Genomic DNA, 23,816 nt, shown 5'->3' with positions numbered 1-23,816 from the left:
TGATTTAATGTAGGTTTCAACGTGTTTTTTCAGCCGAAAATAAACATAGAAATAGTTAAATCATTACTTAAATAAACGTAAACAGGGCAACTGCAGTCAAATATGTTTATGGAGGCGTAATAGCAGTTAAAGGAAGAATGGAGTGATGGGGAAGAAACAAATGAAAGGAAAAGATGCATAACAGTTATGGATGGTGGCCAAAAAGGTGCAAAGATTTGGTTTAAAAAAAAAACCTTAGGATGGAACTTATAGGTGGTGTAATACTCATATATCAACAGTTAGTTTATACTAACTGAGATGTAGGTCACTTTTCAGCAAAATGGACCTCACTAAACATTTGAACCTAGTTACAGCCCTTACAACTACATATCTTAAATCCTACTGTGTCCAAAACTACATAAACAAGCATCTACAGTCTTTTTGAAGACCTTGATGTGGGTTGAGAGAAGTTGTGAGGAGGTATTTACAGAAAGGATTTAGGTGACTACTCACTAGTTTTTGCAAAATTAGCCCCATCGCTAAAATTGTGTAAATTAGATTTTCCAACTGTTCTTTTAAAATGCTAAATAAAATATAATTTGAGTCAATGTTACCATCACAAGCACACACCTGCATTTACTTCAGCTAAGTCCTTCCTCCTTCCTCCTCCAGTGTCTCTCAGGTTCTGGGTCATGTGATCAGCTGCAATAAGCCCAGTGTCTATACTGAGAGGTGTACCAGTCATGGATAAAGAACATGCTTCATCAAAATGAAACAGAACAATGACAGCGCTGCATGAGCCTAATCTGAAGCTTTCTGCTTGGCCAGGTTCTTCTGCGCTGGCGCTATAATTGCGCAGCACTTACAGCAGCTGTGCCTCAATCTGAATCGCAGTTAAATGAGCTAACTGTGTGAAACTTGATCTGAATAAGATCCTGAAACAGTCCTCTCTCTCTCCACAGCATTTCCTGTGAATGAAACTCATCAACCAGACCCGTATTTGGTCTAGTCAGGCGTGAACAAGCATCTGAAGATGGCAAATTGTTTGATTTGTTATGTTATAACTGATTATAATATATAATATTCAAAGCATGCATCTAGTTTTTTGCCCAAAATTCAAAACTTTAAGCTGAAAATCCCAAACTGAACAAGGCATGTTGTTGTATATAATGAGTGATTTGTCAACTACATTGAATTGTACCAGAGTGTTTGAATTCAACAGTGAAAAAGAAATAATGCAGTAAATTTCCAAATATGTACACAATTTCTGGCTTGATAAAATAAATGACATCAAAAATGACCCTTGCCAAAAGTACTGAAAGAGAGTATTGTGTTAAAGTAAATAAATAAAATATGAAATTGAAATATGAAATATGAAAAATCTGAAAACAACCACAGGTTTCTGTCCATCCTCAGTACTCAGTACTATGGGTCTGAAAGAATGCGTAGCTGCCAAGAAGCATCACTGGAAAAGGGGACAGACACACCAAACAAAGAAGCCGAACAATGGACTGACCACCCCAGAGTCCAGGCCTTAAGATCACTGAATGTGTTTGCATTACTTCAGGAAATGATCAACTAACTTAAAAGAGTGAACTGTGGAGGCGTGTCTGCAGAGTTCTTTGAGAAACTGAAAGTGAGTCTCCTGAAAAGAATGCAAGGTGCAATAAAGACAAAGATTGGACACAATAAATAATGAAAGGAGTGATATAATATTTAGTTGTTGAGGCTGTTGTGTAGTTTTTCTGTTAGCTGTTTTTCTGATGCTGAAAACTTAGATAGAGTGATTACTTAGATAGAATAAATAGTGTTAAAAACATTTTAATATATCCTTTTCATCATATTAAGGTTCTACAACACTTGAAGGCTTTATCTAGAATGCAACATCCAGGCCAAGACTCATTTAGGAGCATTTCTGTGGAACAGGCAGAAAAGAGAGAAGTCTGGTGCTGATTTGAAAGAAGAAACAGAAGGGATATCAGAGAGATTCTGTGGAAGTGAGTTTGATCATCTCGGAGCTGTGACTGCCCGCTGTCCTCAGCCAGCCCTTCTCACACAGCTTTCTTCTCTCTTCTTGCCAATCAGTGCTGTTATGTCACCACTGTTTCCTGAGGGCTGGGAGTTCTGTGGCCAACTCTAATTACCGGCGAAGGCGGGAAAGCGCTCTGGAGCTTCAGATCCCCACTCGCCCCGCATGTGTGTGACAGAAAGCTCACTGCAATAATTAATCTGAGTCCTGTGGACTCAATCTGAGCTTTACTATCAAACACAACATGGCACTGTTTTCTTCAGGATCAGCCAGCGAGCAGACACAAGTCTGGCTTTTCAGACAGCCATGAGGGAGAAACACGCTGATCGGGAGTCTCTGTCTGCTCGATTTATGAATTAATATGTTTGATTTAAGCGATGATCAATAAATTGTAAAATCCTGCAGCTCTGACTTATAATAGATCAGGCCTGGTGCTCATAAAGCATTCCAGGTAGCTCTAACATCAGCCTCTGTGAGTGATTTACAGAGAAAGCTGCATTTCATCATGCTTCTGTTCCAATTAGCTTACATTCACTAACAAGCTCCCTGTGTTAGTTATAGTTTGGTATTAAAAAATCCGATTTATTCAATATTCCACTTACAAAAATGGAGCCGAGGCATGTTTGGTGTCTGAAGTTTGCCTCTGTACTTTTGCGCTGAGCTCATGTAGACTCTTAACAAAAGATGGTTCTTCAAGGGTTCTTTCGAAAAGAAATGGATCATGAACACTCAAAGAATCCTTTGCATGATTATTGGGTTCTTTGCATGGTGAAATGGTTCTTCAGAATGTGTTGTAGATGGTTCTATATAGTACCTTTTAAAAGGGTTCTACATGGCACCAAAAAGGGTTCTGCTATCGTTAGGATGTGAAGCCTGTAACAATAGAAGAACTCCTTTTGCCGCTATATAGAACCCTTTTCAAAAAGCTTCTATGTCGAACCATCTACAGCACATTTTCCATCGGTCTGAAAAAACATTTTACCACGCAAAGAACCTTTTGATCATGCAAAGGATTCTTTGAGTGTTCATAATTCAGAAAACAACTGTAGAGTCTGTATTGTAAAAAGTTACAGGTTCTTACTTAAAATAGCTTACAAACTATGTTCAGGTGCACATCAGAAAGCTGTATGTAATACGTAGTTAAACAGTAAATATGACTTATATGCAACAGGTGGACGAAGTACACAAATCATGCACCTGATTTAAAGTAGAGATACCCAAGGTAAAATATTACTCCAGTCAAAGTAGAAGTCCTTAATCCAGACCTCAACTTGAGTAAAAGTACAAAAGTATTTGGCTTCAAATGTACTTAAGTATCAAAAGTAAAAGTACTAAAAGATTAATTATGACTCTGATGTCCTGTTATCATTTTTATAACAAGACTCTCTTCATGAACTCCTTTCAGGTGAAGATCCTCCAGTGTCTCTCTTGGTAAACCAGTCTTTTAATACAACGTCATTAATTAGTGACACTGACGTCTATTAAAATGATCATAAGCACAAAACACTGAAGGTAAACAGTTTCCATCAGGGAGAACCGAGTGGCTCTGAAATCACTTTTACAAACAAGCAAAGTTTCAGTTTAAGATTACTTTGTAAATTAGTTACAAGTTGAATAAAAACTTGCTTTAAACTCAGGATCACAATTAAGTTTTCCTTTACTGTACTGATCTGTAGGTCTCTGTTCATAAACATAAACTAACCCAAACTAATTTACTATAAAATGAAAGTGTTTGTATGAATTCAGAAAAAAAGAAACATGCCAGTCAAACTGCACATGTGGACATATTTCTATATTGTGGTCTATTTACACAAAGTTAGGTTAGTTCATCATTTAGGTGACGTATGTGCTCCCAAATGTTTATGCTGCTGCACTGACATTGAACCCTGTGCTGCACTGGGTCGGTATGACCAACAGGTCAAAACTAGCTCAGAACAAAGTGACCGCTGTGCCCTGATTGGGGTTCTTGCTTTGTGCTTATTTCGTTTTGACATGTTACATTTTTATACACACCGAAACCAAAAGGAACGACAGATTTCTCAAAATGTAGTGGAGTGAAAGGAAAAAGTCACCCAAAATGGAAAAACTTAAGTAAAGTACAGATACACGAAAAAACTACTTAAGTACAGTAACTAATTACATTTACTTAGTTACTGTCCACCACTGTCATACGCCAAACACAAAGAGAAGAAGATTCATATAGAATCCAGGGTTTAGCAGTGGTAAATACAACTTTGTCAGCCATTTGAGCACAATTTACAAGTGGGAAAATTGGTATTTCCCAGTTTCTCACACAATAAAGGCAGCATAGGTAGGCAATATGAGGTGCTATCTCCATCAGCCAATCAGGATGGCCAATGAGTCAAAGTTGTTGTTTTACCCATATGCCCAAGCTCAGCTATAAGCTCTCTACAGGGCTTAGTAGCTTGACTATGCCTAGTTAAATTAGTTAAATGAGCCTGTCAACGTTTTTAATGATTTAGAAGAAATCCTACCAGCAAAAGCTTTGTTAAGTAAGAAGTAACATTTCTAACTGACCGACTATTTTTAAAATCTTTTTTCAAGTTAGAAATAGTTATTTAGTAAGTGATCACTAATGTTTGCTATGTTTGATAGCTTGGTCAGCTTTTCTCATCTTAATTATCATCTGCATAAAACAGGAACACTTGATCAATCATTGATCTGCCATGAGGTTTTTAGTTGCTTGAAAATAAAAATATTAAAGTTAGCGAACTTACCTTCCTTATCCAGCTGGTGTTATTCAGCCAGCTAGCAAACTAATATCCAGTTCAATTAGCTACTTTACCTAATTTGCATAGCAGCAAGCTAGCTACAAAACTAGCAAGATAAGTTAGCTAGTTAGCTAAATTAAAGGCATAAAAGTATATTTTAAATATACAAATACAGAAACACAGAAGAGATATGCTTATAGGGACATAAGGAGGTGTATTAAACTCATTTTAAACTTAACATATTTTGTTTTAAAATAACGTTAGCTGCTTTCAATCTAGCATACATATGCGTAGATTTGGTGATGTGGGTCTTTTGAAAAGTTGTTTTTTTATTTTGCTATCACCGCAAATCTGGTTTGAAATGACATTTTATTATATAACTCGAGTATTAAATTTTATATGAGAATGTCTGCAGAAACCCTGGTTTATTAAACCTTTTGAAAAATAGACAATATGCCACTATATATACACACATATATATATATATATATATATATATATATATATATATATATATATATATATATATATATATATATATATATATAAAACTGCTGATGCCTGAACATTGCCTGTATTTTTGTCCATTTATATCGATAACAGTGTGTCATGCAGTGTCAGAAACCACATAAGCAAGTCTACTAGAAATTACTGAACAAGTAAACAAGAGTCAAGTGATGATGCAGGCATGCACTTGCATTACATTAGCCCTGTAACTCCAGTGCAAAACCCAAGAAGCAACATTTGAAAACCAAACATGTCTTGGCTGTTTAACTATTATTCGGAGTAGAAAGTTGTGCTAGTTTGATGCTTTTATGAAAATATTCCTTTAATAACTCTTCAAGACCATATTTTGAGATCCTCAGTGGTTTTTGTGCAACCAAAACTTTAATAGAACATACTCAAGCACACGCAGTACTTGTATTTGATGGCATGCCTGGGCACACATTATTAATGCAGAGGAGGCCTCTATATGGAATAAACAATAATAACATCACACGGAAACACCTGAGCACCTGCTGAATACTAATTGGACAGCAAAGTGTCCCAAGTGTCCTCAGGTACACAGCCAAGAAAGTCCAATTCCCTGACACAATTTATCAGAGGGAAACTTTCCACAGCATATAATTAGTTTGACCAACATGATGAATAATAAATTGGAAGGAAATAAACCTGTTTAAGGAATGAAATTGGATTTGCAGTGGGTAGCTGTTAATAACCATTTAATGACTTCTGTTCTGTGTTAGTAAACTAATGTGTTTGCAGAGGATCACAAAGTTGAACTTTTTTTTCAAAATCCCTGTATAATTTAAACTTTACACAAGCACTCTGGCCATAATTAACATTTCAATCAGTACTTCATCTGTTGTAAAGATGTCTACTTTCCTCCTACTTCAGTGCCACAATGGTCTCCAAAGTGGGATTTTCTTCTTTAAACACTGGAAAACCTCCTTTTGATTATGCGTCTTGAAGGTAAAAGAACTTTGAAAAACTACAGCTGCTTTGGGGTGTTTATCAGGGGCTATGTGAAATGTGTTCCTTCCAGCTTGAAGGATGGAAGCTGTAACACTGGGGAGCAAGGAGGCAGACGCATACGCTGATCCAGAGTCATGGTCAAAATGGTCCAGGTTCAAATAGCCAACACGGAGAGAATGGGGGTCAGACATGACAAAATGAACACAGGCTAAACACAGAGAACTAATAGCAAAAGTACAACTCAAACAAGCATAAACATCCAAACAATTCAAACAAAGACCAGCACTAGACTAAGGAAAACGCAGGGCTTAAATACAAGAGGCCTAACAAGGGTTCACAAGACACAGGTGGAAAACACTGATGGGAACAATCAGGGGTGGAGTAAACAAACAAGGGGCCGGACTGGGATCAAAACAAAAAGCACATGGACTAGACCAAAACACAACACAAACACATAGACAGGCCTGGGAGGGGCCAATCGTGACAGAAGCCAGATATCACTGCTAGAAAGCCATATATTAGATCTATCCTTATAGGCCATTTATTATCCTCATGCCAGAAAGTTATTAAATAAAAAAGTTATGAACACATTACCTTTCATGTATAGGCAGAGAAGTAAAAGCCAGAAAAGTCCCAAAAGAAAACATTATTTTTTCTGATTTACCAATATTTTGCAATAATTAACATCACATATAAAAACTCAGAAGATGCGTATAGGTTCACTGATGGTTTTGCTTGGTAAAGTAAATGGCTATATTTGTGTTGTAGACAAGGCAACCCCTGGTTCCTATTCCTATTAAATTATGCAGCCGTTGTGAAAAATAGATGGAATTCTTCCCCAAAAATTGCAACATGATCAGACAGGCCAACATCACTGAAGCAGAAAGCCTAACATGCCCTGCTTTGTCTTTTAGACTTGATCAATATTTCATTTAACTCGAGTTTTGCTGAAAGCTCTTAAAAAATCGACACTGTAATGTTTAACAAGACTACTCAGGCATCAGGTAATTACATTGCCTTTGTCTTTCTTGGCCTTCTTTAAAGCTGATTTAATGTAAAAAGCATTCAATGCATATTTGTGACATTCTAAACATTAACTGCCATAAACAGGCTAAACAGCTCTTCATCTGGAAATAAACTCACTGTCTTGGTGATTTATAATCTAGTCCTTCTATGGAATTTGAATATAGAGTCTGCACTCATTCAGAGGTATAAGCAGCCATCACTCATGTCAAGTTTTCTTTGGGATTGACATCTTTTTCCCCTCCCCCTCAAATCTGTTTTTAAACCAGAGGCATTTCAATTTTCCCCGAGAGCCAAGATTATGAGGATGCCGACTGCCTGAGCACAAGGTTTGTGGGCAATAATTTGTCACTTTACACATGCATATCGTCGCTGTCCACTGAAAAGCATGTATTTCCATTTCTGTTGATTTTTAGTTTTCTACATCATTTCAACACACCAGCTCTCCTTTGTGTTGTGTAAAAAATTTATGACGACTTCACCAAAAGAAACGTTCTAAAATCACTTGGAACAAAATCTCTTTACGTTGACTTACATTGAAAGGTAACAGTGTTTTTGCTCTCTCTTGCAAAGCTCATATTTGTGAGATGTGTTTGTTTTTCATTGGACAGCGACAATATTATGTATACATACATACAAACGTAATAATTTGCCAGTTCAATTATACAGTTTATTAATACACATATCACTGCTGTTGGAAGAAAACCTCATATCTCCATTTTTGTCATTTTTCAGTTGTTGACATAATTTGAAAATCCCTGATGGCCTTCACATTATATGTAAATTTCATGAAGAACGGACCAAAAGAAATGACTCAAAATGACTTGGAAGAAAATCTGGTTCCATTGACTGACATTAAAAGTAGTTTTTTTCCTTCACTAGATAGACAGATTTGCAGATTGGTGTAGATGTTATGTCAACATAACATCAAATTAGGCAAATGCAATCTCTATGACAAATCATGCCTATTAGAATAAGTGTTTATAAATGTTTCTATAAGTCTGTCGGTTGTCATTACAAGCTTATATAGGTGTCATAAAGCCTTATGAACACTGCTCCACAGTAAAGTACTACCAAAAAGCTCTATAAAGGCTAAAATTGGTCTGCCAGTTGTATCCATGGCATTAGAATCCACACAATGGCTGCTGGAAATCGCTCGCTGTACTAGTTTGCAAAGCCAGTGGTAAGTTATTCAGTCCACTTTCCATCCCTAAACTCAGTTATGGAATCACTGATAGAGATGTTGGCATCAAACCTGCCAGAGAAGAGGAAAATAATTAGACTTTCCGTTTAAAATTCATAGGTTTGGCTCAGAATATTCTCTTCCTCTTTACATCAGAGACCGTCTCCCAGTGGAGAATATTAAGAAGCAGGGATGTGTGTGGCGTTCTAGTAGCTGTGGGGGTATATTCTGCGAGAGGAGTCAATTTGCAGAGAGATGAACGGGATTCTGTCATAATCTCAGAGGTGGCAGATTCAGATCATTTTCCAGAGGCCCAGCGAGCCTCTCATAGCTGTCCATGTTTTACTTTTTCATCAAACCCACATCCCACTGCAAATACTCTCTCCATTTGTGTTCTTACTCTCTGGCTATCCTCTTAACCAGGGCCTGCTGCTTCACACAGGAGCTCAGAGTAGGAGGACAAGCTGTGTTTCTGGCATTTCTGGTACTTTACAAGCCAGGAAACTTGGACATGGGTCAAGAGGTCAAGGGTTTGATCTTCAAACATGGCTTTAAATGAGCAAAGCACTTAAAGTGAATATGAATGAGAAATTGTACTTTCCTTGTGTGGCCTACTCCTGAGTGAAACTCATAATATGTTTTGTTAACATTTAATGTTAACCTTACTACATAACATTGACATGCAATTATTATTATTATTATTATTATTATTATTATTATTATTATTACATGCCATTATGTCGATTCTGACGTTTAAGTGACTACTATGGATAGTGCTTTTCCAGAATATGTTGTCTTTAGGATTCTTATTGTCTTGTTCTTGAGTCCTTTGTATCCATCCATCTGGTTCGCTGTTCTCTTCCTCTTTTGCTTTCAACTGTTCCAAGTATAATGGTGTTGATGAATTCTAAGAATATGTACAAAATATGCCAGCTTCAGATTCTCTGGGCTTCAAATGAGAGATGAGGTTTAAATTGATTGAGAATCCAATGTCTTGTTCTCTGTGCCATCCAAGCTTCTCTTAAAAGTCTATGACCACACAAAAGTTTAAGATACCAATATCTTTTGTGTCTCAGTTCTTTGTTGTCCAGAATTCCGAGTATTGTTTGTTGAGACAAGTCATTGCATTTGAAGATCTTCACAAGCTTCTCCTTCCTTTTTCTCCTGAGCTGGATCCGTTGTTGTAAATAAATGATCAGAGGAAGCAAAAGCTGTCAATTGTTTCCACATCCTCTCCATCAGTTAGTGGTCTTTTCGTTGTCCTAACATTAGCCTCCGGCATGTTGAACAGAAGTCCCATCTAAAAAATCTCTAAAATCTAGATTTTCCACTATGAGTGTTTTATCCGCATGTCGAAGGTTATTGATGTTTTTTCCACCAATCCTGAGTCCTCATCGTCTGACAGTCCTGTGAGGCATAGCCTTGTCAAATCTCCTTTTCTGATGTGGAACCAGTTTGTTTGTCAATTATCTGCTTCTTTGAGTGAGGGCATTTACATGCACTCAATAATTTGATAATAGACTTGTCAAATGGTCATGTAAACAACATCCACCGATTTCTAGTAGAAATCTGATTCAGAAGTCCAATAAAAGACCTGTATTTTGGCTCAGTAGTCAGATTTCTCAGTCCCTTACTCTCATTTCTTTCGGATTTCTCAGTCTGGGCATGTGTGAAAACAGACAGCAGGACTGGAAATTGCCGCGAGACAGCAGCAAAACACCTTTGGAGAGATGCTGAAACCAAATGCTCTACGAAAACAAGAATTTAAATATTCTTCATCTTTCAATGTTTATATTTTCAGTTAAAGTGGTGCAGCATTTTTTAAAAAAAGCCACAGCATGAAGTTTGAGATTTACTTCACGTTTACGTTCTTCTTCTGTGAGTTTATTGTCTGGTTGTAAAGCAGAAATCTGATTAATGTCTGATTTATGTAGACCCAGAGTTTCCTGTTATCTGATTGCTCAATTGCATAGAAATTTGTTGATTGTATTTCTGAGAAAATCTGATTTTCTGCAGTTATCGGATTATTAGCCATGTTTACATGTAACCAAATAATCTGTTAATAATCCAACTAATAGCTCAATCGGAACAGAATACATCCATGCAAACATTCATTTGGAATACAATTTCTGTCCGATTGAACGAGGTGGGTAATCCTGTAAATAATCCATTAAATAGAAGATTCACAGCCATGTAAATGCCTGAATCCGATTACATTCCAATCGGAATGTGTATGTTCTGCGCATGGGTGTCGTGTCATAGCGAAAGCAGGAACTCAAACGGCTCTGGCAAAAGTTTATACTGTTCAACATGGCGGAGCAAAACTGATCTGCAGAGGAGACGAGGTTTATGCTTTGTTCTTTAAAAGACGGCGGTGGGACGGACGTCCAGCTTATGCGTCTTGGATCACAGCGTCTTCCTCTCGGCCTTCTTTAATAAATACATGTGAAGGACGTTTTTCTGAGTCTGACATAATTTTAAAGTAATTAAAAACACAAGCGCGCCTACTGGAAACTCAGCTCACTCGGACTGGACCTCATGTGATGTTGGCTGTCATGGTAATGTTTACTCTAAGTGGTTCTCCACGCATGCGCGTCATTTTGCATCGGATTACTTGTAGCGAGCATGTGAACAAAGATTTTCCATCAGATTGTTGAATAGAATGAGCATATAAACACCTCAGTCTGAATCTGTAATCGGAATGCACTCAATTGGATTGGCAAAAATCTTTGCATGTGAACACAGCCATTCAGGTGCTCTGGTATTCCCAATTTGCTGAGAATAGTCAATAATTGCACATAGTTAACACAATCAAAGGCTGTCCTGTTGTGAATGATTCACATGTTGGCTTCCTTCTTGAACTCCTTGGCTTTTTAACAATCCAGTGGACATCAGCAATGATCATTTTCGGTCCTCTGCCTTTCCTGAATCCTGCTTGCACATCTGGAAGTTCTCTTTTGATACATTGTCATGGCAGATGTCATGCTGTAATGTTGTCGTGACAGGTTTTGTTCATTAATATAACAGTGTCAAGCTTTAATTGGTAGTAACTGTCATGAGGGATGTTAAAATGACTGATGTCAGGACAGCTTATGTCACATCATTTTAGCTAAACGTATTCTTTAAGCTGTCATGACATCAAACATTTTAACATCCTTCATGACAATTGATGATGCTGGTAGGACAACAACTCATGACAGAATACGACCTCTGCCACAGCATGTTTATGACATGGTTAGGTCAACTATAAAGCAGGTTCCAATGATTTTGAGGTGGACAAATGTTGATGGAAGCTTATGCGAAAACAAACGTGTTTTCCTTCAGTTGATGTGATGCAATAAATCATGCTTAATATAATCAGGTACATGAACTAACAAAGTAAAAAATTGATTTTAGATTGACTTTAAAGTAATAGTTTGTTGGTCTATGGGTGATTCTCCATTTGGAGGGGGGGGCCACATCACAAAGTTTGCAGGGCTTAAAAATATGCTTAAAATATTATGCACAGCTCCAAAAGTCAGTGCCCTTGTTTATTCTAAGTTGTGTAGGTGGGGAGACGAAAGCCCTGTAGACACTATCTGGATTTAAACATGAACAACTTTATTTCAAATTAAGAAGATAGTGTTAAAGCCCTGATAGTTGAGAGTCCCGAAGGCCGAATTGGGATCCCCCCAAAGTCTGAGATGACTCTGGTTTATATACAGTGAATGTGCGCACATACATTAGAGACAAACACACATAAGATGATTAGGGACACACACACACACACATCCATACATCCCATAAGGAAACATCTGGAAAAGCTTATTTCAACATAAACAGATACCCCTGGCAAACACTGTTCTCATAACCTTGACATGTTATTCTGTACATTAGCTTCCTCTCTTAAAGGAAGCAGCAGAAGAGGCCTTCAACAGAACACACACGCACACACACACACACACACACAGAGGAAAAAAAGCTTAGTAGTCCGTAAATATAACAGATAGAGAAAAACATGATTATTACAATATAACAAATGCAAGATGAGTGTAAATACACCTCAGTACACTTACATAGTTGATTACAGATAGAAGATTACATAATACTTTACCCTCATGATTCTCTGATTTTTCTTTTATAGTCGCTCTGCATATGTAAAACAGCTTGTCACAAAAACTATTTTCAACATTTGAAAAACCATTTTTAATATAAAACACATTTTTAAGAGGTTTATCTCAGGCAATTGTATGAAACAGATTAATGTTTGGTTTTTGTATCATTACTGTTATACTACATTTTAAAAATATGTATTTTATTTAAAGAATTCATTATGGTCACTGCTGTTATCAGGACTCTATCCCATTTTAACATATTGCCAGTTCTATTAAACTGCTTCTTTCTGAGTCAAGGCTCAGTCAGAGAGGAAGCATCTCAAGGCATGAGAAAGTCCACATTTGCTGACTATATTTGATGAATTTATCAATAATTTTATCAGGTAGCACACACCTTATGTGTTACATGCCCTAATATCTGGGTAATTCAAATTTTGGCAAAGTATCATTTTTTATTACTGATAGCTGCATAAGGTCACCTGATCACCAATGAGTCCAATTGACAAAATCCTCAGTTTTAGCCAGAATGTCACTGGAGTCACAGTCACTGGTGTTACATCGCTTTCATATAACACCAGTGACTGTAACATGTTTGGAATTAAGATCTCCTTTCTGTATATGTGATAATAGGAGTTGATAATGGACATATTAAGATTATTTAGTTGTGGGATTAAATATATTAATTTTTTAAAAATGTATTCACCTGAATTCACACTCCAAATGGAGAATGACCCCTACGAATCTTACAGCTTACCACAAATGTAGTCATTCAGATGTGTATGGGGTTCAAAGTTGACTTCTTTAGTTTTACACTTTAGCTAAGAGCTAAGAGGGTACTAGTAACCATAGAAACCAAGTAAGGGAAGCTTCTGTCCATCAATACCACCAATAAGGCAATTGACCCTAGTAGTGACTTATCCATGCTCCACTCACAGAAATGTTTTGTTTTGTTTTGTTATGTCGCTGCTATTGTGAGATCTGGAGAAGTTTTACAGAACTTTTAATTAGCTACCACAGCGCAGAGCTTAATGCAATGCAGCAAACCTAAACAAATGTTTAAGTGCTCCAGTATGAACTCACTAGGTTGAAAGGGATTTTGGCCAGTGCTCTGTAACAGGATGCATTAATGGACAGAGCATGTGTAAGTGAATTATTCAGTATTACAATATTATTAGTGTTAGACTGCAAAAACCATTGAATCAGAAGTAGAATTTATACTGGGCTAAATTGTTGTCAGTAATCACTTCTATCATAATTCCTGAAATGAATCCTGCTCCAACAGGCCTGTAATTGTTTGCTTTCCCAAGAAACACTCCAAATCATGTGTTACGGTCTGTGACACTTTACCCCGACCAAAATGAGGCATTGCTTTTACATGCTGTCATCATTGTAATATCATGTTTCACCGTGTTCTCCTTCACCACCACTCCGCATCACACTGACTGGAATCCCAACCAGCTCAGCCTTTCATTCCCTTCTCCTGCAGGGACACGCTGTGTGAATGAGGCGGCTACAAAGCTTTTATTCTCTCCATGGGAACGCTTTTTCCCATTGATTCTAGTCCCTCATCTCCGCAGCACATGGAGCAAAAGCCCTGGAACTAATCACTCTAACGAGTTCAGCAAGGCCACCTTCTGCCAGAGCGCCAGCAGAATCACAAACACCCACCCGAAAAAAACTCAGCCAAACAAAAGCACCGGCAACGTGTGCTGTAAGACAGCGCGAGCCGCGGAGTGATAACTGCATAATCTCGTCACTCTGTGCAGCATTGGCTTGTACCGAGGAGCCTGAGCAGAATAGATGAGAGTAAATGTGCTGTTTTTGTTTGTTTGTTTGTTTCGTTTGTCTAGATTTTCTAATCTTTCTACCAAGCACAAGTCACACAGAGCTCTTGTCCTGCATTCTCCCTCACTCTGCTTCTGTGTTTGTAACCCTGGGCCCCCTAAGATGCTCTAAACAAGAGCAGCCAAACAGCACACAGGGTAAGCTGTGAGTGGATTCTCACGCTGGCCCAATGACGGCTCACAGACATGGAGGAATTTGAATGAAAATGATCTGAAGAGAGAGAGAGAGAGAGAGAGAGAGAGAGAGAGAGAGAGAGAGAGAGAGAGAGAGAGGGAGAGAGAGAGCGAGAGAGAGAGAGAGAGAGAGAGAGGGAGAGAGAGGGAGAGAGAGAGAGAGCGAGAGAGGGAGAGAGAGAGAGAGAGAGAGAGAGAGAGAGGGAGAGAGAGAGAGAGAGAGAGAGAGAGAGAGAGAGAGAGATTTCCTGTTTTATTACTTTTTCAATTGTTGACCTTTCCGTGTCCATGTTGTGCAGCCTTCGTGTACGTAGTGTCCAGAGACTTTTGCTACTTTAACCCCCAAAACAACCAAGTGTCTGTCTGTCATTCTATCTATCTATCTGTATGTCTGTCTCTCTATCTGCTGAAGAAGCTGCAGTTAAGAGGAGCAGGATTTGTGGCTCTAGCAGAGAATAGTGAATGAGCTGTTGAGGCTCTAGAGGCAGGGAGGCAGATCAGACAGATTATCTGAGTGTTGGGACTGAGCTGTTGAAAAAAAGGTCAATCAGAACAGGAGCTACAAACAGCAAACACACCCAACACTGGCCTGTTCCTAAATCTGCCTGAAGACATTTTTATTTAGGAAGGCCTTTTGTTAAACGTTATAGTGGTTCAGTGCTATTTTATTTATTTACATATTTTTTTGGCTTTGTCTTTTTCTACATGTGATGTTACATTATTATTATTATTATTATTATTAAAATAATAGATCAGTAAAAGTGGTTTTTGCTGCTAGCTATGAATAAAAACGAATGGCCATGAATTAGCATTATGTCTTGAGTCATGCTTATAGATCTTTCTACAATAAAAAAGCGATGTTCTGAATTCATCTGATTGAAATGACAATTTCCATGGTAATATGTGGCACATTGACACAATTATTATTATTATTTCTATTATTTCATTCATATTATTAATGAAAGACAATTTGGTATTTTTTTTATAATATCATTTCACATTTCAATATAACATAAAATTTTTATTTTTTGACCTTTTTTTTAGTTTATTTTTCATTTGAACAAACAAGCTGCTCTTTACATTCAAGGTCATTTCAAGCAAATTCCACTCATCTTTTCTCAGCATAGCTTTGTTTCATGTTTGCATGTTTGGTGAAGATTTTTTCACTCGAGGTCCACTAATATAACTTTTTATACACCAAAAACAGTTCTAATACATTTTTACATTACCTTTTCCAAGCTGTCTTGGAATTAAACAAGCTGTTTTTGTCACTGAGCCTTTGAGACTGAAATATGTAAATGAGCTCTGTTCTGGATGGAAGCCTTGTATTGTGCCTCATTTGAAAAACAATCTAGGTTAAATACTCCTTATAACGTCGGCATGACGTGGAGGGCCGATGAGCTGTAGGCTGAACAGCTTGGTTTTGTGTCATCACAAGTACAAATTCAAATAGGGCTGCTATGCAGCTCAGTGTCTACATGTGAAACGGACAGGCTGGGGAAAAAGGTTGCATTTGTATCAGTTTATATATGACATCAAATGCTTTTACTTGAAGAAAGTGAGAACAATTTGTTTTTCCTATTTATGTCCTCTTTAGAGCTAAAGCAAAAAGTGACTTCTGCTTTTTATTCCACACCTTCACCTGTAATACTGTGATTTCTCAATGCTGTTTCACTTTCATTTTTATATGTAGATACTGTAGACATTTTTGTGTGTTACAAATGATCATTTTGAACAAACAAAACCACAAAAAAGATACACTTCACAATCATTTTTACCCTGATGAAACAAATTATTCTATAGTGATTGTCACGATTGGTCCCTCCCATTCCTGTCCATGTGTTCGTGTTGTTTTGGTTTAGCCCACATGTTCTTTGTTTTGGTTTTTTAGTCCAGCCCCCTCGTTTTGTGAGTCCACCCTTGATGTGTTCCCGTCTGTTCCTCTTGTATTTAAAGCCTGTGCTTTCCCCTGTCTGGTTGCTGGTCTTTGTACTGGCCTATGTACTGTTGTTTGTACTGTTGTGCTTGTTCTGTTTGATTCTGGTTTCTGTCATGTCTGCCCCCTGATCAGTCCGTGTTGGTTCTATGACCCTGGACCGTTTAGACTATGACCCTGGATTTGCCCATAATAAAAAGCTTATCTCCGCATACGCGTCTGCCTCCTCGCTCCCCGTTACAGTGATGTGAATCATGTCCTAAATATGAACTTAATCAGTTAAAGAAGACTCTGAATGGACAGCTGATGAGACGTTAGGAAAGACAAGGTTTACTCCCACAGCAGTGATGTGGTCAGGAAACGCAAGACCGGAAAGGAGTCTCCTAAAGAAGGTCATTTCTTCTTCAGAAAAAAAAAGAAGTGTTACATGACAGAGAGAGGACCAGTAAACTGGTACAGGAACACTGCCAACAACCTGCAGTGATTACTGCTGGGAGAAGGTCAGGGGAGCTGACCTCCACATGACAGACCAGACATCCCACTGAAGGTCATTTGCTGCTCAGAAAGAACTTGTATATGACAGATTTATACCTATAAGCTGTGAATGAATTTGCCTGGCTATAAAGCCAATGACAAGGCTACTTGAAAAAGGAATCTACTATGAGTAGATGTGTTTACAGCTGGACACATTTCTTTCTGCGGCCTCTGTAGTGTCCTTTCCACCAGTGGACTGGAAATCAGCTCTGACATTTTAAATTCACATAATCTAATAAGATATTTAACCCTTTAACTCATCAGATGAACGAGGACAGTACTGTTTCTCTGAATGTTGTGACTCTGTTGAGCTGCTAGCAGGCAATGAGGCGTGAAAGGGCAGGGGTGAGAGCCCCTGCTGTGAAAACTATTCACTTTCCATAATTTTGCCAGCTCCACCCGTTTGCTAGGACTTCTCCTCTCACACGGTGCTACCAAGTTGAGAGGGTGAAGGCTACCACAAGCTTCCCCTGAGACACATGAAGCTCCACCATACATCATATAGCCATTGAGAATCCCTGTGGGCTCAACCAATCATGACTTTTAGCCTAGCCACCAATCAACACAATCAAGCTAGCATTAATTATTAATTAGCATTAATATAACTTTGCTAAATTTGCTAACTTTGGCTTTTAGCATGTCGCCGTCTTCATCAATCAGACTACACCAGGGGTGGCCAACCCGCGGTCCGCAAGCTGCATGTGGCTCTTTGCCTGCATATGTTCGGCTCTTCTACTTACAATTAAATATATATATAATATATATTTATTTTTGTTGCATGCATACGTTGTCATATTTTCCGTGCTGGAAGAAGCCAAAGTCTGTTGCCTCGGTGATGCTACACCCTCGCCCCTCCCCCTGCAAGGAGAACGTCGCAGCAGAACCACGCGCTGAGTCTGGCTACCAGCTATCCAACCGCCAAAACATGGCAGCGTTGGGCAAATGTAAAGCCAAAAGAAAATATGAAGATGAACACAGAACCTTCTTACCAGAGAGGGAGGATCTGTATTTTTTTATTGAGTGGAAAGGGAAGCCGTTCTGTTTGATATGCCAAACGTTGTTATCCAATTTTAAAGCTTCCAATCTTCAGCGCCACTTTACCTCACTGCGCGCCAACCTGGTGGACATGCTGCACCACTTGGACAGCCTGAACCTTGATCTCCAGGGGAAATTAAAGATGCTACCTGATCTAGTGCAGTCAGTATTTGCATTTGCTAAGAAACTCATGCTGTTTAAAACTCATCTTAAAAAGGGAGAGCTAACACATTTCCAGTCCAGTCCCATTTCCTGTCAAATGCAAATGCCCAAGCAGCGAAGGTCCTAAAAGGGAGAACTGAACACTATGCAACACTTCTTGAAAGTCTGCAACAGAACCTTGAGGACAGAAGGCTGAAAAGGCCACAAATTACATTCCTTGTTAACCCTTTTGCTGCTGATTCAGACTGTTTGAAAGCCCCATTGGAGACAGATGAAGCTACATCTGAAATGGAGATGATTGAACTTTTTGAAGATGACAGACTCAGGTCTGTTCTGCATGAGGGAACCCTGGAATTTTGGAAAATCGTGCCTGTGGAGAAGTATCCCAGTGTAAAACAAGCTGCACTGAAGCTCCTGTCAATGTTTGGCTCAACCTATGTTTGTGAATCAGGATTTTCCACCCTGAAACGTGTGAAAGAACTGCTTCAAGTAGCACCAACTGAATACAAGCCAGATTTGAAATGGATTGTGGAAAACAAAGTATGCCAGAAATCCCACTAAACTCATCTACAGGAAAATGGGTTTAAAAACTATAAATGTTTGTGTAAATATAGCCTGTGGCTCCTAGTAGTAATGAGCATTTTGTTCTGGCTCTTGGTGTCTGAAAGGTTGGCCACCCCTGGACTAGACATTTCTGTGGCTTGAGTGATCAGTTCTCTCCATTGTAATGATGACAACACTACAAACACGAATAGCACAGAGCTTCAGCAGTGAACGACTCCTTTAAAAAGCCCAGTTGCTAAGAGTGTAAATCTTAGCATAAAATGCAACCAGATGATGAACTTCCAGTTCATTTTTACTATTTGCTAGTGAAAACAGACTCACTTTAACAGGTTTACATGTTATATTCTCCTCATAACTCACCAGTAGGAAGAGCAGATAGCAGAAAGCTAACCGGCTATCAGGCTAACGCTACAACAATAACAGAGAGCTTCATGTTCAGGCCTATTACTTCAAAAAGATATACGAAACAAAGAATGTTACTTACATGCCTGTTATGAGCTGAACAATGTCTGTTTAAACTAGAGCTTGCATAAAATCTCCTATAGTGGCAAGAAAATCTTGCTAGCTAGCTTGATGCTAACATAGCTAGCTCCCCTGGTGAAAAAAGGAGCATTATTGAAATGTTGGTTTAAAAAGCAGATTACTAGATTAGACATTGCTGTGAAAAGGGGATGCGTTATGCTTTTCTGCCTGATTTTCAGTGTAAATAGAATTTAAAAGTATAAATGAAATGATTTTATTAGCATGAATAATGTATGTAGGATATAGAGAGGATCCTCTGAATAAAGGATCTTTCATGCAGGTTCAGGGTTCTGATGACAGATCAATTAAGCTACACAAGTATTTGAATAAAACAATGAAGATGACCGCTGTTTTTATTCATCCCCACTTTTCTGTCATGTTTGGATGTTATAAGTAGTCAAGACACTCAAAATACTGTCTGAAATTCTGTCCATCTTGATATACTTATCAGAGGATGTTTTTTGTTTCTTTGGTTTTTCTTTTTTAAATAAATGTGCTCCATTTTGCAACTTGTTAATTTGTTTATTTATTTATTTGTTTTGCCTTCTTTTTTCTTTTGTTGATGTCATTATTTTGGGTCTGTATCTTAAAAAATAAAAACATTTAATCACAAAAAATGTCCATAAATAAATCAAAGCATCATGGTGTGCAGCAATAATGCTGGTGGTTGGGATAGTGTAGTGGTTAACGCCTCTGCCTTCTACACTGTAAACTGGGGCAAACACCTTACACTGTACCAATAAGAGTCCTTGGGCAAGACTCCTAACACCGCCTTGGCCTACTTGTGTAAAACAATCAAATTGTAAGTCGCTCTGGATAAGAGTGTCACCCAAAAGCTATAAATGTAATGTAAATGCAATAATAATGTCTAATTCTTCAATTACACCTCAGTAAACATGAACAGGAGTTTGTAAACAGATTGTTTTCTCTAGACAGGATGTTCTCAGCATGGATACACATCAAATTCACACTTTTAACTGTTACACCATATAGCCAACTCTAACGTCACATCATGACATGTGACAAAAATACCATATGTGCATAAAAAAAATCAATTGGGTTATTTTGGGGGTGACTTGGAAACTGCAAATATGTTAAGCATTATTTGGAATCTTGATTAAATGAAATATGTAATGTAGCAACTTCTACCATAAAGACAATATACAGTGTTTTTAACCCAGAAAGGCCCAGTGTGGTTTAGAGGCTTCACAACTGATGCGCAGATATTTAATTAAAATAGTCTGATCTGCCACACTTACACATAGAAACATATGATCATAAAACATCACTCACATTAATAAAACCATCACATCACATTAATATCACATCACTGCTTCTAAATAGGTTACTTAAACCCATTCTATAGCTTATGTACACTGCTTTTAACAATTCAATTAACAAATAACAGGTCATCAAGAAGTTGAAGCCTGTGATTGGTGGTAACGTGCCCTTTGGGGCTGGCTGGATGTTGCATGCCTTACCGTCTTTCTAATAAAGAGCACTTATTGTGGTGAGATTATGGCCTCCCTTTTGTCTTACTTCACGCTGACACCACTGTGGTGTCAGAAGTGGAGTAGTGCCTCTCAACAGTCCAGAGTGAAACTATGCTACAAAGAACTTCAAGGTGAGACAGCATGGTAAGGCTCAATTACAGAGCTGACACAGGTTGACTCGACAATGAAGCTGCCGCGTGAGGCTTGATGATACTGGATGCAGCACGGCAAGCATGACGGCTTTGACGGGAAAAGGGAGGCCGGCAAAAGGCGCTGCAGATAAAAGAGAACACCGTGTTTTTTGCTGTGGGGGGGGTTGCACTGCCTCTGAGAAGCTTGGGAGCCTCATGGCAGGGATGCACCCTCCTAAAGGGTTTATTGTCACTGTTGCTGTTTGTTCGTCTAAGTTGTAAGAATGTATTAGTTATGTTTTAGGGTGTCGAGGGCGCAGGTTATTTGTGCGTGAGGGGGTCACTGTGAAGGTTTATCCTGTGACTGATGGTGACCACCCCCTCTATGTTATGCGTCTTTCCGCCTGGTGTTTAATAAAGGGCACCTCCTGTGGTTGAACAGTGGCCTCCACCGTGTCTAACTCTAAACCAAGAGCACAGTATAAAATTCAGCAAGAAAATAGAAAATGTGCGTTCAATTTTGCACAGTTTGAACACATTTTTCGATCTGTATATATCACAGTAAACCTCGGTCCACTGTGTCACCAGATAGCCAGCACTGAAAGGACATGCAAAAACAGAATGACAGTGTAAAACCATTCATGCGGAACCCACTACAGGACCCTCTAAATCCTACAGGACCCTTAATGGCCCTAAAGGCATAAAGAGTCTATGTCTTTTTTTTAGGTGGGGGGGGGGTTAATACGTCACGAGCTGATGCACGAACATTTTACCATGATAACCCAGACTGAGCTGATACAGCACGCGGTGGAGATTTCACTGCACATATAATAACTCCAGCACTAAAGTTCTGCCTGTTTTTAAGTTGGTCGCCACCTTATTTTTGCAGGAGAAGGTGATGCACGAAGTCGGGGTCGTGCTGGGGGGTTTGTATGGGTGTAGAAGCGCTGGGGGGTTTGTATGGGTGTAGAAGCGCTGGGGGGTTTGTATGGGTGTAGAAGCCCATCCACACCCTTCAGCTTGCTCGCTGACCTACATCGAGCGAGTGGGACGCGTACGACGGCCAGTAATTCACACCCTCGCCGCCTCGAGCTGCGCGCAGAGAGGCTCAAATGCGCTTATAGGGGCGGTGAAAGAGGCTGATGAAAGAAAGAAAGAAAAAAACAAAAACATTAGAGAACTCTCCCTTTTCTGCAGAAAGAGCATCCGCGCGCGGTCACTGCAGATCCGGGACGCTGTCTGCGAGATGCTCGCGCGCAGGTTCGGATTCCCGATCCTGAAAAAAAAGCGAGCAAAGCCTTCCTGCTGATTCCCTGAGAGTTTGCAAAGACACGGGCAGAGGGGAGGCCGGTCACTGCAGATCGTTCCGCGAGAAGCTCGTGCACAGCCTCGCGGGAAGCAAACGCCTTCCAGCCTTTTGCGCGAGAGTTTTCTAAGGAAATGGGTACATACCTGGACTAAGACTGGCTGGGGTTCTGGTAGTACTCCTGGACCTGGCGCTCGGGTTCTCCTCGTTTCCTTATGCGCTGCAGCCCGGCATTGCAAGGCTTCGCTTGCAGTGGGAAGGGTGTGTGTAGCGCGCGCGCGTGTGAGTGTGTGTGTGTGGTCGTGACGGTGCACCGCACACTAGTGTTGGGTCTCCTTTTTGTAGCCCAGTCCCCCTTCGGCCACCGCGTTGGGAAGAGACAAGTTTGAAGTTGACCGTCCAGTCAGGTCAGTAGTAGGCGCAGTGGACAGCGCCAGTGCTGAAATCTTCGCAGCGTCTGCGGCCGGCGATGTCTGCTTGGCTGGAAGCGATAAACAGCACGCAGTAAAAGTTGCATGAACGGGGATCCGTCCGCCTTCTAATTGCCTCTCATCAGGGCACCGAAGCTCTTTCAGCTCCTCTGGATTGTGGGATGGAGGGGGGGTGAAGGGGAGGGGCTTGTAACCTGCAAAACTTGAGGCTCTTCATTGGCCTGAATGGAAGCAAAAAAAATGACGTCCGTGCTAAGAACCAATACGTCTATAGTGAGCCTGCGAGCGTCAAACAGCCTCTGAAATGTGAAATGTGAAGAGTCCTCGTCTTCACTGCTTGTAAACACCATCATCATTATCATTTCAACGAACAGAGACACTGACACAAATCAAATGCCTTAAAGGGCTGCTCATGTGGGCTGCTTTGGCGTTTCAGAGGACGGAGGATGAAGCAGAGAGAATATTTATAAAGCTAGAATATTGATGGGGTTGGACACATTAGATGCACAGGCAGATGTCGGATGTTTCATCTGAGATGTACTTAAGAATTATTTCTCAAAGGCTAGAACAGGCTGCCAGAAAAGGTTCTGTGCAAGGTACGAAGGAACAAACAATGTAAACGTCCCCCTTAAAGGTACAACAGTGGTTTTAAGGTTCCAACTGTATACTATATATGTTTTTTCCAGGTGAAAAGTCTATATCTGTCCCTCTTCATAAACTAATATTTTAAACAACAAAATCAAAAGCCTGGAGAAGAGACGGAGGACGTGGAGTCAGTACAACTTAGAAAATATCATTTGAATGGATTATGGTACAGTTATGTTTCCTTGACTAAAGGTACTGAGATGTACTCTTGAGGGGACCACCCCAGAGACAAGAGGGGTACTGCCCCAGTGACAGTTTACTACGTTTATTTCTGAGCGTGTACCTTCTTGTGAACCTAGAGGGAAAGTAAGCACATTGCTTACAACCATGAAAAATGCTGATCTTCCTCCTGGAGAGGTTTGGAAACTGTTGAATAAACGTATTGAACCATAAAATCACTGTCAATATCACTTGTGTTTACTCTAATATTAGTGTTTGTCTGAGCAAATATATGCACATAAACCACTTCCTCAGGTGCCTAAAACTTTTGCACAGTACGCTGTAATTTTTGTCCTGCATCTGC

General features: G+C 39.4%; 1 protein-coding gene across 1 annotated transcript in view; it reads right to left on the bottom strand.

Moving 5' to 3' along the window:
• Positions 1–22,803, bottom strand: part of phf24 (PHD finger protein 24) — an 81,156-nt gene extending 58,353 nt beyond the window's left edge. Inside the window, exon 1 of the mRNA XM_017697225.2 lies at positions 22,364–22,803. The gene's annotated coding sequence lies outside the window, so the exon portion shown is untranslated. The remainder of the gene's footprint in view (positions 1–22,363) is intronic.
• Between the last annotated feature and the right edge of the window lie 1,013 nt (positions 22,804–23,816).

The sequence above is a fragment of the Pygocentrus nattereri genome, chromosome 18 (assembly GCF_015220715.1).
Source record: "Pygocentrus nattereri isolate fPygNat1 chromosome 18, fPygNat1.pri, whole genome shotgun sequence".
NCBI lineage: Eukaryota > Metazoa > Chordata > Actinopteri > Characiformes > Serrasalmidae > Pygocentrus > Pygocentrus nattereri.
The sequence above is the reverse complement of the archived record's forward strand: the minus strand, read 5'-3'. Positions and strand labels throughout refer to the sequence as shown.